We start from the raw sequence: 18,113 nt of genomic DNA on the forward strand, positions 1-18,113 counted from the left end.
TGGCGTAAGTCTCGTAGTTCAAGTGACTTCCACACATATAAGACCATTTACCACTCTTATTGTAATGCTCTGGACACTGCCAAATCCACCAGCTACTATCAGTGCACAAGATCTTGCTTCCTACTTCAAGGACAAGATTGATAAGATCAGAAATGAAATGGTATGCTCCTCCACAGCCAGTGACCTGCTCAATTCCCTTCCTGAACCCTCTAACACTTTTTTTTTTCATTTGATCCCACAAATGAAGAAGAAGTATCTGCACTCTTCTCCTCTGCCTACTCTACTACCCCTCCCCTTGATTCTATACCCTCACAAATAAGTTAAGCTATGTCTCCTGTGCTCATCCCAACTTTAACTAAAATCTGTAATCTCTCTCTGTCTACTGGCATCTTTCCATCCCTGTTTAAACATATGTTGATTACTCCCATTTTGAAAAAACAATATTCTGACCCTAACTCTCTCTCAAACTACCGTACCATTTCTCAGCTCCCATGCCCCTCCAAGCTACTTGAGAGATTTGCCTAAACTCGCCTTACACACGTTCTTACCTCACACAACTTATTGGACCCACTTCAGTCAGGCTTTTATACCCAACACTCCACAGAGACAGCAATGACTAAGATAGTGAATGATCTGGTCACTGCTAAATCTAAAGGTCATTACTCACTTTTTATTCTCCTTGATCTCTTTGCTGCTTATGACACTGTTGACCATTCTCTTCTAATACAAACACTACAATCCCTAGGTCTTCAGGGCACAGCCCTTTCTTGGTTCTCAACCTACCTATCTAATTGCTCTTTCAGTGTTTGTTTCTCTGACTCCACCTCCTCTTCTCTACCTTTATCAGTTGGAGTACCGCAAGGCTCAGTCTTAGGTCCTCTGCTTTTCTCAATCTATACCACATCTAATCAGCTCCTTTGGATTTCAGTATCATCTGTATGCGGATGATACTCAAATCTACCTATTCTCCCCTGATTTGTCACCATCTGTATTGGGCCGTGTCACTAAATGCCTTTCTGCCATTTCATCTTGGATGATATCTTGCCACATCAATCGTAATATTTCCAAAACAGTATTAATTATATTTCCACCAGCCAATAATAGTTACCAACCTGGTATCTCTATCACTATTGATAACTCAATAATCAACCCTACACCACAAGCTTGCTGCCTAGGTGTCATTCTTGTCTCTGCACTGTCCTTTGTTCCCCACATTCAATCTGTCTCAAAATCATGTTACATCTAAGAAACATATTCAAAATATGACCATTTCTTACACAAGACACAGCAAAAACTCTAATCCATGCTTTCATTATCTCCCGCATTAATCATTGCAACAGTCTTCTTACTGGTCTTCCCAAAAATAGGCTCTCACCACTACAATCCATTTTGAATGCAGCTGCAAGGCTGAGGTGAGTCTTATTGTGCATGGGAGGGCATTCCACAGAGTGGGCACAGCTGGATAAAACCAATGGAGGGACTGACAGAGTGAATCCGTGGGCGATGAACGTCTAGTGAGGAAAAATAGGATTTTGGTACCTACCGGTAAATCCTTTTCTCTTAGTCCGTAGAGGATGCTGGGGACTCCAAAAGGACCATGGGGTATAGACGGATCCGCAGGAGCTTGGGCACACTATAAAGACTTAAACTGGGTGTGAACTGGCTCATCGCTCTATGCCCCTCCTCCAGACCTCAGTTAGACTTTGTGCCCAGGAGTGATGGGTCACACACTAGGGGAGCTCTCCTGAGTTTCTCTGAAAGACTTTATGCTAGATTTTTTGTTTTCAGGGAGACCTGCTGGCTACAGGCTCCCTGCAGCGTGGGAGTGAGGGGAGAGAAGCAGGACCTACTTCTTCTTAGTTCAAAGGCTCTGCTTCTCGGCTACTGGACACCATTAGCTCCAGAGGGTTCGATCACTTGGTGCGCCTAGCTGCTTGTTCCCAGAGCCGCGCTGTCAATCCCCTCACAAAAGCCTGATGAAAGAAGCCGGGTGAGTGAGGGGAGAGAAGCAGGACCTACTTCTTCTTAGTTCAAAGGCTCTGCTTCTCGGCTACTGGAAACCATTAGCTCATACTTACCGACATTCTGGCTGCTCTCTGCGGGAGAGAGCAGCCAGGTCGGCTCAACAGGCAGGCCGGGAGCACTCTGACGAATGGAGGGGGTGGACCCGAGGCGGTACGGGGGCGGAGCAAGGGCGGGATGGGGCGTGGTTACGGTGATGTCTCCTTTAAGCCACGCCCCCGCTCTGTAATGCCGCGATCACCGGCATTACAATGCAGGGGGCGTGGCTATGATGACGCGATTCAGCAAGAATCGTGTCATCGTCTGCCCGGACCGCCCACTTTACACACAAAGTGGGCGGACGGGCAGGGGGGACCCCGTCAAATCGGGAGACTTGCCTGTTCTTCCGGGGGGCCGGGAGGGTCACCCGATTTTCGGGAGCCTCCCGGCCATTCCGGGAGAGTAGGCAAGTATGCATTAGCTCCAGAGGGTTCGATCACTTGGTGCGCCTAGCTGCTTGTTCCCGGAGCCGCGCCGTCAATCCCCTCACAAAAGCCTGAAGAAAGAAGCCGGGTGAGTTTTGGAAGAAAAGAAGACTTCAGTGACGGCAGAAGACTACAGTAACGGAGGTAACAACAGCGGTAGCGCTGCGCTCCAGGCTCCCACACACCAATGTCTCTGGCAGGGTGCAGGGCGCTGGGGGGGAGCGCCCTGGGGGCATGTTGCTGAGGGGCTAAAATGCTGGCGGGGGGACATATTTCGATGCCTGGGCACAGGGTATGTTCACCCCGCCAGTGTGCCGCAGGGGGGAGCGACAGCGGTAGCGCTGTGCTCCCTGCTCCCACACATACCATCGGCCTGCAGGGTGCAGGGCGCTGGAGGGGGGGAGCGCCCTGGGCAGCATATAGAATATGTATAATATGTTGATCACTGGCGGGGGGACATACTCCGGTGCCCGCCCCGCCAGTGTGCCGCGAATGGGAGGGAGCAGCAGCGGTAGCGCTGCGCTCCCTGCTCCTGCACTCCACCGGCCTGCAGGGTGCAGGGCGCTGGGGGGGAGCGCCCTGGGCAGCATATAGCATGTATATATATGTGTACTTAGCAGATCACTGGCGGGGGGACATACTTCGGTGCCCGCCCCGCCAGTGCGCCGCGAACGGGAGAGAGCAGTAGCGGTAGCGCTGCGCTCCCTGCTCCTGCACACCATCGGCTTCCGTGGGTGCGGGGTGCAGGGGGGGGGGCGCCCTGGACTGCGTTTGGACATAAAGGGATTTATACAAGGGGTTACTACCTGTATATAGGGTCCCCAGCTAGATTTAGGTTTATATATTTATATAATTTGAGCGGGCTTAAGCGTGCCGGGAAAGGGGCGGAGCTTAGCCCTCACAAGGGAATCAGCGCCATTTTCCTCAGATCCCCGCCAGGACTTGCTGGATAGTGAGTTGGAGGGGGGGCACAGTGTTTTAAAGCTATATGGGTGTCATATAGCCTTAGGTTTGATAATGGGCGCTTAATCACTCTTATATTACATATATTCACTGTTTCCCTGTTTGTACCCACTATTGGTTAGTCGACATATGTCGGCAGGTGTGAGGGCTTTGTCACAAGCTGCTGTGGGGTTAACTGTCGGCTTCGCCGGCGCATGGCGGTACTTGATTCGGGAAATTAAGTATTAGCAAATTGGTGTTTGTGTGATTAAAACAGTGAACACGATAGGGGAGATACAGTTGTTTGGGGATGCCCTGTCGGCATCACCGGTATTTCCTGGGTAAAAAAATCATCAGGCTGTTATTGCCTTGTACCTGTGTATATATATATATATATATATATATATATTTTATTGGTATATGTGGGGGAAGTGTTATCAGAATTGTATTTGTATCCTTCCCTCGGATCCCTCGGGGTTCCGTGATTATTTTTTGCCCGCTTACTATTCCTTGCTGTCGACATCTACTAAGTTTCTGTCGACCTTAACGTTCCTGGTAGATCCCCATCGGGGGCATGTCAGTACATGGTCATACACATTCACAACACATTACCGTCACTAGATACCTGACAGGTCTGGACAATCCACTTGCGTATAGGTTATATCTATATGTGTATATATGTAGATATAGGTTTATATATGCATGGTTAGGATATATGTGTTTTATTGTGTATTACATGATGTATATCCATGAATGCTGAAATAATGGTATTCTTATCATGTACTGGTCGCTCTGTTGATTAAGCTCTAGATTGGCCGTGACGAGTTGGTTCGATCCTCTCAAGGAGTCCGAATATTCTTCTCTTCACATCGCAGAGAGAAAATGATGACCGTCAACTCCTGGTCGACGCAGAGCCCGGTCGCAAACATACACAGGCAGCAAAGTGAAATTTTATTTCTATACTTTGACCTTATTTGCACTGTATGCACTTGAGGGAGTGTTGTATTCGGGTAGGCATCCGATAGAATTACCCTACCCACTGTGGGTAGGCTTGCCTATGTTTGTTCTACCTTATAACATTACAGCAGGCTGGCACGTGACAGCAGGAGGTGTGACCGGAAAAATGCAGAGAATGTCTCCGGGAGATGCTGGAGGGAGGTATACAGCTGTTGGTGGCCTCTGGTCAGTCAATCTCGGCGGATTGCTCTGGTAAGTCTAACTTCGTGTGTTAGCCTCTTTCGCAATGGTTGGTGATGCATTCTTTTGTGGGATGTGGTCGTTTTAACCGGTTCGATACCGTCCTTTTTCCTGTTCTGTGTAGTCAGTGGAAGGTGAAAAGGTAAGAGTTCTGCAGCCTTGTTAGGTTCGCAGAAGTGGATGTCGTTTTCTGTTTCCTCCACATCCACCACTTGTCGCTGAGTCTATCGGACTGGTCTCCGCTCCGGCGGGCACTTGTCTACTATGTTTCGGTTGGTCCAGGAATAGACTGGGACCTGTGGGTTATTTATAGAATCCAAAGGGGAACATTTGGAGTTATGGTTGTTTCCTCTTACTGTTTTTCTAATAGTTATTGCCATTCCATTCTGGAAGGAAAGATAGTACACGACTCCGTACAGAGGTGCGTCAGGATCAGAACATTGTCCGGTGGTCCCTGTATAAAGGTGCAAATCGTTGTTTCTCTCTGGCTGTTCTTTGACACAGGGATTGGCTGTTGTTTCCAACAACACAGGGGTTGGAGGTGGGTTTTTTTTCAGAGTTGATAATGACCGGTAAACGTTCGGGGTTTTTCCATGTGAAAAGAGGTCTGAAGATCCAGGGTTGGATCGGTTTTCCTGTGACACTTCATCAAGGTGTTCAGTTACTTAACCGGTTGGCTGTGGCCGGAGAGGCCTTTTTTGGTGAGAGGCTTTATTGCCGGAGTGGTTTTCAAGAGACCAGTTGAAAGGGTGGTCCGGGTCTCACCTGCACACGCACATGAATATAATCCTAACGGCCAGGACATCGCTCCTGTGGTGTCTGCCCGGTTCTCTCCTTCTAGAGGGATGAAGGTTCGGGTTCTGGGTGTGGATCCTGGTGTCCGTGCATACAGATCTCCCGAGACGGAGGAGCAGTACTTGCAAGGGACGTGTTTCCAGGGGATAGGGTCGAGTTGAAAAGCTTGTCTGCTATAAACTTTCTTGAATTGAGTGTTAGTTTTGACAAGCGTAGTCTTCGTGTTCTGCCCGTGTTAGTTCTGCTAGACGGCTTGTCAGCAGTGGCATAAGTAAACCGCTATGGCGGAACAAGGAGCAAAGCGGCAATGGCAGAAGATGCACTGTTTTGCCGTTGGGTGGAGAGTCTGGTAAACGCTATGTTAGCAGTCTTCGTTCCGGAGGTGAACGACGGGGAAATAGATTTCCTCTGCTGACGCGATCTCCATCCGGGAAAAATTCGGTCGTCGTCGAGAAGTTTTCACAAACGTGACAAGTCTTTGAGGATTGTCGCAATTGGATATGTTGGCGTCTCACCTCCATGAGAGGCCTCAGGGATATTGTTCCAGGTCAGGGGACGCTTAAGCTATAGCAGTGGACACACTCGTGACACCGCGGTTTTTAGTCGGTCTAGGTGGCCTCTCCGCTTTTATTTTTGTTTGAAGGTGATAAACGTGGGATGAACAAAGGTTCAGGCAATCCTCTTGGATCCGGTCTAGCCAAGGAGGGTTTGCTATCCAAGTTTTCATGATTTACTCAAAGGAGATTCCTGCCCTCTTTCTCTACGTGAGGATCTGTGACAACAAGATCAGGGTGTGTTTCAAGGCTTACCGCAGCTGCGTCTGACGTCGTGGCGGTGGAATGCCATATCCTAGGCCGAAAGGGTGTTCCCAGTGAAGTCCTTTCCTCAATTCTTCAAGCTAAGAAAGAAGTAACAGCTAAGCTTTACCACTGTAGTGGGCGTAACTCTGTGTTTTGGGTGTATTCAGGAAGGCTCCTATGGAGATCTTTCAGCTTGGTTGGGTTTATCCATACTTTACAAACCGGTGTGGATGGAAGTTTAAAGTGGGGAGTGTGGCCTAATAATTTCTCTACAAAAATTTCTCTCTTAGAAAGTGGTCATGCTCTTGGCTTTGACGTCCTGGATTGAAAGGAATGGAGAATTCGGTTAGTGGTTCTGCCGAGAGTGTTTTCTGGGTTTCGCAGATTTTGGCCTATTTTGATGCCGGGGGTTACTTAGGCATTAGCGGATTCAAATTCTCTCGATGTTGCCACGGATTTGAATATTTAGGTCGCCATTTTGGTTCAGATTGGAGAAACAGGGGCTCTGTTTGTCTGATATGTTCCCAGTATGGTTTGGGTGACTGTGTTATGCAGTCAGTTACGCGTTGGATCTGTGATGCTATTGGGCAGGTTCGGTCTACGGCTGGATTGCTGTCACCGAAGTCGGTGGAGGCCCATTTTACTGTGAAGATGGGCTCCTCCTGGGCGGAGGCCCGAGGAGTCTCGGCGGTTCAACTCTGCTGAGTGGATACTTGGTCGGGTTCAAACGCGTTTGCTATGCGCTACAGGGTTGATACCCTGGTTGTGGGGGACCTTTTGTTTGCTCAATCGGTGCTGCAGAGTCGTTCGCACTCTCCCGCCCGTTCTGGAGCTTTGGTATTTACCCCATGGTCCTTTTGGAGTCCCCAGCATCCTCTAGGACGTATGAGAAAATAGGATTTTGGTACCTACCGGTAAATCCTTTTCTCTTAGTCCGTAGAGGATGCTGGGCGCCCGTCCCAGTGCATACTGTATCTGCAGTTGTTGTTTTTGGTTATACTTTAATGGTGTTTCTTCTCTGTCAGGCTGTTGCTGACGATGTTCAGGCCATGGCATGAGGTGTCTTATTATTGGTTGTGTTGGCACACAGGTTGTGTTACATATTCTCTCAGCATGTGGCTGTGTCTTTTTCATGCCGTAGGCTGGTTTTCTATTGAATGCCACGTTCTGCGGTATGTTCGTGGTGTTAGCTGGTATGACACTCACCATGTTTATAAATTCTTTCCTCGAAATATCCATCTCTCCTGGGCACAGTTTCTAACTGAGGTCTGGAGGAGGGGCATAGAGGGAGGAGCCAGTTCACACCCAGTTTAAGTGTTTATAGTGTGCCCAAGCTCCTGCGGATCCGTCTATACCCCATGGTCCTTTTGGAGTCCCCAGCATCCTCTACGGACTAAGAGAAAAGGATTTACCGGTAGGTACCAAAATCCTATTTTTCCTCACTAGACGTTCATCGCCCACGGATTCACTCTGTCAGTCCCTCCATTGGTTTTATCCAGCTGTGCCCACTCTGTGGAATGGGTGGTCTTCAGTATGCCGGCGCTCAGTATACCGGCGCCGGGAGCCCGACAGCCGGCATACCGACACTTATTCTCCCTCGTGGGGGTCCACGACCCCCCTGGAGGGAGAATAAAATAGTCTGGCGCGCCACCGTGCCCGTAGCGTGGCGAGCGCAGCGAGCCAGCAAGGGGCTCATTTGCGCTCGGCACATTGTCGGTAAGCCGGCGGTCGGGCTCCCGGCGCCGGTATGCTGGTCGCCGGGAGCCCGGCCGCCGGCATATCGTAGTGAACCCCTGTGGAATGCCCTCCCATGCACAATAAGACTCACCTCTAGTCTCCAAACCTTCAAACGCTCCCGGAAAATTCACCTCTTCAGGCAAGCTTACCAAATTATGGACCCACCCACATAACCTTTACTGCCTTCCTATCTAATTACATCTAATTACATCCCCTCTGTACAGTCCACACATAACTTCACATATATTATCTTTATTCACTTTCACACCCTCCTGACCCTTGGTCAACATTGCTGGGTGACCATATCATACAGCCCATTAAGAACCTTTTCAATCTGGTGGACCATTATGCAATAGATAGCATCTATCCTTGTGTATCAGTGCCTATTTCCCTATAGATTGTAAGCTTGCGACCAGGGCCTTCCTACCTCTAAGTATGTATGTTTTTAACCAGTTTTGTTCTATTACTGTTGTTCCAATTGTAAAGCACAACAGAATATGCTGCGCTATAGAAGAAACTGTTAATAATAATAATAATAGTTTGTTAACCCGAGACTGGTGGAAAGAACTGAGACAGTGATACTCTGCAGGGGTGTGGTTCATCAAATCGACAGTGTCTAGGTCGACAATGTTTAGGTCGACCACTATAGGTCGACAGTCTCTAGGTCGACATGGATGGAAGGTCGACAGGGTTTCTAGGTCGAAATGTGCTAGGTCGACAGGTCTAAAGGTCGACATGAGGAATTTTTTTCTGTGTGTCGTTTTCTTCGTAGAGTGACCGGGATCCCAAATTAGTGCACCGCGTCCCCTCGCATGGCTCACTTCGCTCGCCATGCTTCGGGCATGGTGCCTTCGCTCCGCTACCGCTTCGCTCGGCACACTTTACCGTTCCAATCGTAGTCCACGTGGATCGTTAAGTATGAAAAAATTAAAAAAAAGTTTTGTTTTTTTTTTAAACTCATGTCGACCTTTAGACCTGTCGACCTAGCACATGTCGACCTAGAAACCCTGTCGACCTTCCATCCATGTCGACCTAGTGACTGTCGACCTATAGTGGTCGACCTAAACATTGTCGACCTAGACACTGTCGATCTTCAGACCGGATCCCACTCTGCAGACCTCGGCACACTGTGGACTAACCTGTAGTTGATCTTCTCCTGCACAGAGAAACAACAGAGAGAGGCAAGAGTCACCCCCATGCAATATCTATGACAAAGGCAGGGATACTTTTCTGCACTAAACTGAATTTTAATTTCAAAGGATAATATTTTGATAATGAATTATAGGTTGTACAATTAAAAATATGAAGTGCACACATGGCATCAATAATAGCATTATATAACAAAATCACTAAATGGTTAATTAGACAATTGATCTATTTACACCAGTAGTTCCCAAACTCATCCTCAATGTTTTATGTTTTCCTGGTCACCCAGCAGGTGCACAGGTGTATTAATTACCCATTAACACATTTTAAAAGATCCAAAGGTGGAGCTACTTATTTCACTTGTGATTCTGTGAGGTGACCTGGAAAAACTGTTGAGTTCATGAGGACCGAATTTGGGGATTCACACGGTCCTTCTAGAAATAAAGATGCATGTATTAAGGATGGAAATCATCCATATTTCCAATTCAATTGAAATGGTTTTCCATTCGATATTAGGTTTAGTGATGGTTGCAACCATCACATGCTGGTTTCTGATGGTCATCTTCTTTCCATCAATTCAGCTCAAGATACTTGGAAGTGGTGTAGTCAGCACAATTCCTTTGTGCATGCATGAAATCCTGGCACCTACTGCGCATGCGCAGTTTAACCATCAATGGTTAAACCATTGACTAGTTTCCTTGCAGTAGCAACATGCCATTACAGGGTACATTACTATGGCAGCATTGTCACCACCATTCAATGGCGATTGTGATGGTCATCCTTAGCTTGTGTTTCTATCACCCAGGTAAAGAGTCTGTCTGCTGTAGGTGGTATAAGAGATAATGGGCGTTATTCAGCGTTGCATGCAAACTGGATCCAATGGTGATGATGTTCATGTAGTTACATTATTTGCTACTGTACATGCACAAAATAATTAGAGAACCCCTACGGCGCATACATTAACCTGAGTGTATGCACAAAGATGCTACTGCACACAAGACCGATGGTATCAGGAATGGAGTGATGGTAATTCCTGGTCAACGACTGGGAAATGGCCTGAAGTGAATGCAAAGAAAGTCTGTCTCATGGGCATGTTATGGGACTGTTGCAGGTATAACAGTGACAGTGGCCGCATTCTCAGGCACATAGCCGCTTCCTCAGAGGACATGTTCAGATGGAGAAACTGCACCTGCCATAGAGCAGGGGCAAATGTTGATGGTGCACATGATGGTGCGCCTAAGGTGGGCTGTCTAGAACATAGCTTGTTACAGCTTGCACGGATGCTAAAAGTGGGCATCTCAGAGCTATCACATTCAGGTGCACGCTAGAACACAAGGGGATGGCTAAAATTAGCATTTCTATATTATCACACTAGAGATGAGCGGGTTCGGTTCCTCGGAATCCGAACCCGCCCGAACTTTATTTTTTTTTACACGGGGCCGAGCGACTCGGATCTTCCCGCCTTGCTCGGTTAACCCGAGCGCGCCCGAACGTCATCATCCCGCTGTCGGATTCTCGCGAGGCTCGGATTCTATCGCGAGACTCGGATTCTATATAAGGAGCCGCGCGTCGCCGCCATTTTCACACGTGCATTGAGATTCATAGGGAGAGGACGTGGCTGGCGTCCTCTCCGTTTATAGAGAAGAGAGTGAGACTAGAGTAGAGAGAGACACAGTAGTAATTTTGGGGAGCATTAGGAGGAGTACTACTACTTGCTGAAGTGATAGATAGATAGTGTGACTGTATAATGTATATCTGACTTGTGGGGAAGACACTGACAGTGGGGAGCAGTTAGAGTCTGAGAGCAGGACTTTTGCTGCCAGAGTGCCACACTGCCATTGTGACCACACTGACCACCAGTATAATATATATTGTGATTGTCTGCTTAGGAGTACTACTTGCAAGTTGCTGATAGTGTGACCAGTGACCTGACCACCAGTTTAATAATCACCACCAGTTTAATATATATAATATATATATATATATATAATTGTATATAATATATATATAATATTGTATACCACCTACCCGTTTTTTTTTTTTTTCTTTCTTCTTCTTTATACATACTACTATAGTAGCTTACTGTAGCAGTCTGCGGTGCTGCTGAGCTGACAGTGTCCAGCAGGTCCGTCATCAGTCATTACATAATAAATATATATACCTGTCCGGCTGCAGTACTAGTGATATTATATATATATATATTGATTTCATCTCATTATCATCCAGTCTATATTAGCAGCAGACACAGTACGGTAGTCCACGACTGTAGCTACCTCTGTGTCGGCAGTCGCTCGTCCATCCATAATTGTATACCACCTACCCGTGGTTTTTTTTTCTTTCTTCTTTATACATACTACTATAGTAGCTTACTGTAGCAGTCTGCGGTGCTGCTGAGCTGACAGTGTCCAGCAGGTCCGTCATCAGTCATTACATAATAAATATATCTACCTGTCCGGCTGCAGTACTAGTGTGATATTATATATATATATATTGATTTCATCTCATTATCATCCAGTCTATATTAGCAGCAGACACAGTACGGTAGTCCACGACTGTAGCTACCTCTGTGTCGGCAGTCGCTCGTCCATCCATAATTGTATACCACCTACCCGTGGTTTTTTTTTCTTTCTTCTTTATACATACTACTATAGTAGCTTACTGTAGCAGTCTGCGGTGCTGCTGAGCTGACAGTGTCCAGCAGGTCCGTCATCAGTCATTACATAATAAATATATATACCTGTCCGGCTGCAGTACTAGTGTGATATTATATATATATATATTGATTTCATCTCATTATCATCCAGTCTATATTAGCAGCAGACACAGTACGGTAGTCCACGGCTGTAGCTACCTCTGTGTCGGCAGTCGCTCGTCCATCCATAATTGTATACCACCTACCCGTGGTTTTTTTTTTCTTTCTTCTTTATACATACTACTATAGTAGCTTACTGTAGCAGTCTGCGGTGCTGCTGAGCTGACAGTGTCCAGCAGGTCCGTCATCAGTCATTACATAATAAATATATCTACCTGTCCGGCTGCAGTACTAGTGTGATATTATATATATATAGTGATTTCATCTCATTATCATCCAGTCTATATTAGCAGCAGACACAGTACGGTAGTCCACGGCTGTAGCTACCTCTGTGTCGGCAGTCGCTCGTCCATCCATAATTGTATACCACCTACCCGTGGTTTTTTTTTCTTTCTTCTTTATACATACTACTATAGTAGCTTACTGTAGCAGTCTGCGGTGCTGCTGAGCTGACAGTGTCCAGCAGGTCCGTCATCAGTCATTACATAATAAATATATCTACCTGTCCGGCTGCAGTACTAGTGTGATATTATATATATATATATTGATTTCATCTCATTATCATCCAGTCTATATTAGCAGCAGACACAGTACGGTAGTCCACGGCTGTAGCTACCTCTGTGTCGGCAGTCGCTCGTCCATCCATAATTGTATACCACCTACCCGTGGTTTTTTTTTTCTTTCTTCTTTATACATACTACTATAGTAGCTTACTGTAGCAGTCTGCGGTGCTGCTGAGCTGACAGTGTCCAGCAGGTCCGTCATCAGTCATTACATAATAAATATATCTACCTGTCCGGCTGCAGTACTAGTGTGATATAATATATATTGATTTCATCTCATTATCATCCAGTCTATATTAGCAGCAGACACAGTACGGTAGTCCACGGCTGTAGCTACCTCTGTGTCTTTTAGTTGTGCCTATTAAAATATGGAGAACAAAAATGTTGAGGTTCCAAAATTAGGGAAAGATCAAGATCCACTTCCACCTCGTGCTGAAGCTGCTGCCACTAGTCATGGCCGAGACGATGAAATGCCAGCAACGTCGTCTGCCAAGGCCGATGCCCAATGTCATAGTACAGAGCATGTAAAATCCAAAACACCAAATATCAGTAAAAAAAGGACTCCAAAATCTAAAATAAAATTGTCGGAGGAGAAGCGTAAACTTGCCAATATGCCATTTACCACACGGAGTGGCAAGGAACGGCTGAGGCCCTGGCCTATGTTCATGGCTAGTGGTTCAGCTTCACATGAGGATGGAAGCACTCAGCCTCTCGCTAGAAAAATGAAAAGACTCAAGCTGGCAAAAGCACCGCAAAGAACTGTGCGTTCTTCGAAATCCCAAATCCACAAGGAGAGTCCAATTGTGTCGGTTGCGATGCCTGACCTTCCCAACACTGGACGTGAAGAGCATGCGCCTTCCACCATTTGCACGCCCCCTGCAAGTGCTGGAAGGAGCACCCGCAGTCCAGTTCCTGATAGTCAGATTGAAGATGTCAGTGTTGAAGTACACCAGGATGAGGAGGATATGGGTGTTGCTGGCGCTGGGGAGGAAATTGACAAGGAGGATTCTGATGGTGAGGTGGTTTGTTTAAGTCAGGCACCCGGGGAGACACCTGTTGTCCGTGGGAGGAATAGGGCCGTTGACATGCCTGGTGAAAATACCAAAAAAATCAGCTCTTCGGTGTGGAAGTATTTCACCAGAAATGCGGACAACATTTGTCAAGCCGTGTGTTGCCTTTGTCAAGCTGTAATAAGTAGGGGTAAGGACGTTAACCACCTCGGAACATCCTCCCTTATACGTCACCTGCAGCGCATTCATAATAAGTCAGTGACAAGTTCAAAAACTTTGGGCGACAGCGGAAGCAGTCCACTGACCAGTAAATCCCTTCCTCTTGTAACCAAGCTCACGCAAACCACCCCACCAACTCCCTCAGTGTCAATTTCCTCCTTCCCCAGGAATGCCAATAGTCCTGCAGGCCATGTCACTGGCAATTCTGACGATTCCTCTCCTGCCTGGGATTCCTCCGATGCATCCTTGCGTGTAACGCCTACTGCTGCTGGCGCTGCTGTTGTTGCTGCTGGGAGTCGATGGTCATCCCAGAGGGGAAATCGTAAGACCACTTTTACTACTTCCACCAAGCAATTGACTGTCCAACAGTCCTTTGCGAGGAAAATGAAATATCACAGCAGTCATCCTGCTGCAAAGCGGATAACTGAGGCCTTGGCATCCTGGGTGGTGAGAAACGTGGTTCCGGTATCCATCATTACTGCAGAGCCAACTAGAGACTTGTTGGAGGTACTGTGTCCCCGGTACCAAATACCATCTAGGTTCCATTTCTCTAGGCAGGCGATACCGAAAATGTACACAGACCTCAGAAAAAGAGTCACCAGTGTCCTAAAAAATGCAGCTGTACCCAATGTCCACTTAACCACGGACATGTGGACAAGTGGAGCAGGGCAGGGTCAGGACTATATGACTGTGACAGCCCACTGGGCAGATGTATGGACTCCCGCCGCAAGAACAGCAGCGGCGGCACCAGTAGCAGCATCTCGCAAACGCCAACTCTTTCCTAGGCAGGCTACGCTTTGTATCACCGGTTTCCAGAATACGCACACAGCTGAAAACCTCTTACGGCAACTGAGGAAGATCATCGCGGAATGGCTTACCCCAATTGGACTCTCCTGTGGATTTGTGGCATCGGACAACGCCAGCAATATTGTGTGTGCATTAAATCTGGGCAAATTCCAGCACGTCCCATGTTTTGCACATACCTTGAATTTGGTGGTGCAGAATTTTTTAAAAAACGACAGGGGCGTGCAAGAGATGCTGTCGGTGGCCAGAAGAATTGCGGGACACTTTTGGCGTACAGGCACCACGTACAGAAGACTGGAGCAACACCAAAAACGCCTGAACCTGCCCTGCCATCATCTGAAGCAAGAAGTGGTAACGAGGTGGAATTCAACCCTATATATGCTTCAGAGGTTGGAGGAGCAGCAAAAGGCCATTCAAGCCTATACAATTCAGCACGATATAGGAGGTGGAATGCACCTGTCTCAAGCGCAGTGGAGAATGATTTCAACGTTGTGCAAGGTTCTGCTGCCCTTTGAACTTGCCACACGTGAAGTCAGTTCAGACACTGCCAGCCTGAGTCAGGTCATTCCCCTCATCAGGCTTTTGCAGAAGAAGCTGGAGACATTGAAGGAGGAGCTAACACGGAGCGATTCCGCTTGGCATGTGGGACTTGTGGATGGAGCCCTTAATTCGCTTAACAAGGATTCACGGGTGGTCAATCTGTTGAAATCAGAGCACTACATTTTGGCCACCGTGCTCGATCCTAGATTTAAAACCTACCTTGGATCTCTCTTTCCGGCAGACACAAGTCTGCTGGGGTTCAAAGACCTGCTGGTGAGAAAATTGTCAAGTCAAGCGGAACGCGACCTGTCAACATCTCCTCCTTCACATTCTCCCGCAACTGGGGGTGCGAGGAAAAGGCTCAGAATTCCGAGCCCACCCGCTGGCGGTGATGCAGGGCAGTCTGGAGCGACTGCTGATGCTGACATCTGGTCCGGACTGAAGGACCTGTCAATGATTACGGACATGTCGTCTACTGTCACTGCATATGATTCTCTCCCCATTAAAAGAATGGTGGAGGATTATATGAGTGACCGCATCCAAGTAGGCACGTCACACAGTCCGTACTTATACTGGCAGGAAAAAGAGGCAATTTGGAGGCCCTTGCACAAACTGGCTTTATTCTACCTAAGTTGACCTCCCACAAGTGTGTACTCCGAAAGAGTGTTTAGTGCCGCCGCTCACCTTGTCAGCAATCGGCGTACGAGGTTACTTCCAGAAAATGTGGAGAAGATGATGTTCATTAAAATGAATTATAATCAATTCCTCCGTGGAGACATTGACCAGCAGCAATTGCCTCCACAAAGTACACAGGGAGCTGAGATGGTGGATTCCAGTGGGGACGAATTGATAATCTGTGAGGAGGGGGATGTACACGGTGATATATCGGAGGATGATGATGAGGTGGACATCTTGCCTCTGTAGAGCCAGTTTGTGCAAGGAGAGATTAATTGCTTCTTTTTTGGTGGGGGTCCAAACCAACCCGTCATTTCAGTCACAGTCGTGTGGCAGACCCTGTCACTGAAATGATGGGTTGGTTAAAGTGTGCATGTCCTGTTTATACAACATAAGGGTGGGTGGGAGGGCCCAAGGACAATTCCATCTTGCACCTCTTTTTTCTTTAATTTTTCTTTGCGTCATGTGCTGTTTGGGGAGTGTTTTTTGGAAGGGCCATCCTGCGTGACACTGCAGTGCCACTCCTAGATGGGCCAGGTGTTTGTGTCGGCCACTAGGGTCGCTTATCTTACTCACACAGCTACCTCATTGCGCCTCTTTTTTTCTTTGCGTCATGTGCTGTTTGGGGAGTGTTTTTTGGAAGGGCCATCCTGCGTGACACTGCAGTGCCACTCCTAGATGGGCCCGGTGTTTGTGTCGGCCACTAGGGTCGCTTATCTTACTCACACAGCTACCTCATTGCGCCTCTTTTTTTCTTTGCGTCATGTGCTGTTTGGGGAGTGTTTTTTGGAAGGGCCATCCTGCGTGACACTGCAGTGCCACTCCTAGATGGGCCCGGTGTTTGTGTCGGCCACTAGGGTCGCTTAGCTTAGTCATCCAGCGACCTCGGTGCAAATTTTAGGACTAAAAATAATATTGTGAGGTGTGAGGTATTCAGAATAGACTGAAAATGAGTGGAAATTATGGTTTTTGAGGTTAATAATACTTTGGGATCAAAATGACCCCCAAATTCTATGATTTAAGCTGTTTTTTAGTGGTTTTTGAAAAAAACACCCGAATCCAAAACACACCCGAATCCGACAAAAAAAATTCGGTGAGGTTTTGCCAAAACGCGGTTGAACCCAAAACACGGCCGCGGAACCGAACCCAAAACCAAAACACAAAACCCGAAAAATTTCAAGTGCACATCTCTATATCACACCCGCATCTCTTGCAACAGACGTTAGAGCGGACCCAGCAGCATCCACCTCTGAATCGGGCCCACTGAGCAGTGTGCAATCTCAGTTTCTTTCCATACAAATAATTCTAGAATTTCCCTGTAACACACTGGCACTATCTATTTTCACATAGGACCACAATTAATGTTGGGCAATGCCAGTATGCACAGTTCCTAATGCTAGCTTTCTCAATTACTGTTGTAGATGGGCACAGTGTAGATTGATTTTATTGTCTCATGGGGGTGGGATGCAACAACATGCATTTTGAGGTCAAACCTCAGAAAATGAGAGCTGATCTCTGCTGAAATCTTTGTGTATACGGCGTTAATAAAGGCATTAAAAATGTGATACTTGATGCATCACTAACAGTGAAGTCACGCAGCCACCCCGAAAAAGCTCCCAGAACGCCCCCGTCCATCCGCCACCCCAGCACCCCCAATGCAGCGTCGCCATCCCGCGAGTGCCTGCCACTCTCAATCACACTGCAGCCACACCCTTCCGGTCCTTCTACATGATCCCCAATAACATTTACAGAACTCATTTAGTATCTGGCTGTCACTGTCTAAGCTGCAGTTTGCTTATTGGCCTTATGCAATATGTCCCATACACTTTTAGCATGTGGTCCGGTGGTCAGCTGGCATAAAGTTTAGTTGGAGCAATCTGCAATGAATACGCTACAGTACTTCTATACCTATTCCTAATCCTCCCCCCTCAGCCTAACGAAGCATGTGCGCGCGCCGAATGTGCGCGCTGTGGAAAATGGGCGTGTCCACACACCAGAAGGGTGTGGCCACGCTCCAGAAGGGGTGTGGCCACTGAAAATGGCCCACAGTGCCAGTTACATTGCCCCATAGTGCCGGATACATGCCCCACAGTGCCAGTTACATTGCACCACAGTGTCGGATACATGCCCCACTCAGTGCCAGATACATGCCCCACTCAGTGCCAGATACATGCCCCACTCAGTGCCAGATACATGCCACACAGTGCCGGATACAATGCCCCACAGTGCCAGATACATTGCCCCACAGTGCCAGATACATGCTCCACAGTGCCAGATACATGCCCCACTCAGTGTCAGATACATGCCCCACTCAGTGCCAGTTACATTGCCCCACAGTGCCGGATACAATGCCCCACAGTGCCGGATACATGCCCCACAGTGCCGGA

Source organism: Pseudophryne corroboree, chromosome 2 (genome assembly GCF_028390025.1).
Source record: "Pseudophryne corroboree isolate aPseCor3 chromosome 2, aPseCor3.hap2, whole genome shotgun sequence".
Classification (NCBI taxonomy): domain Eukaryota; kingdom Metazoa; phylum Chordata; class Amphibia; order Anura; family Myobatrachidae; genus Pseudophryne; species Pseudophryne corroboree.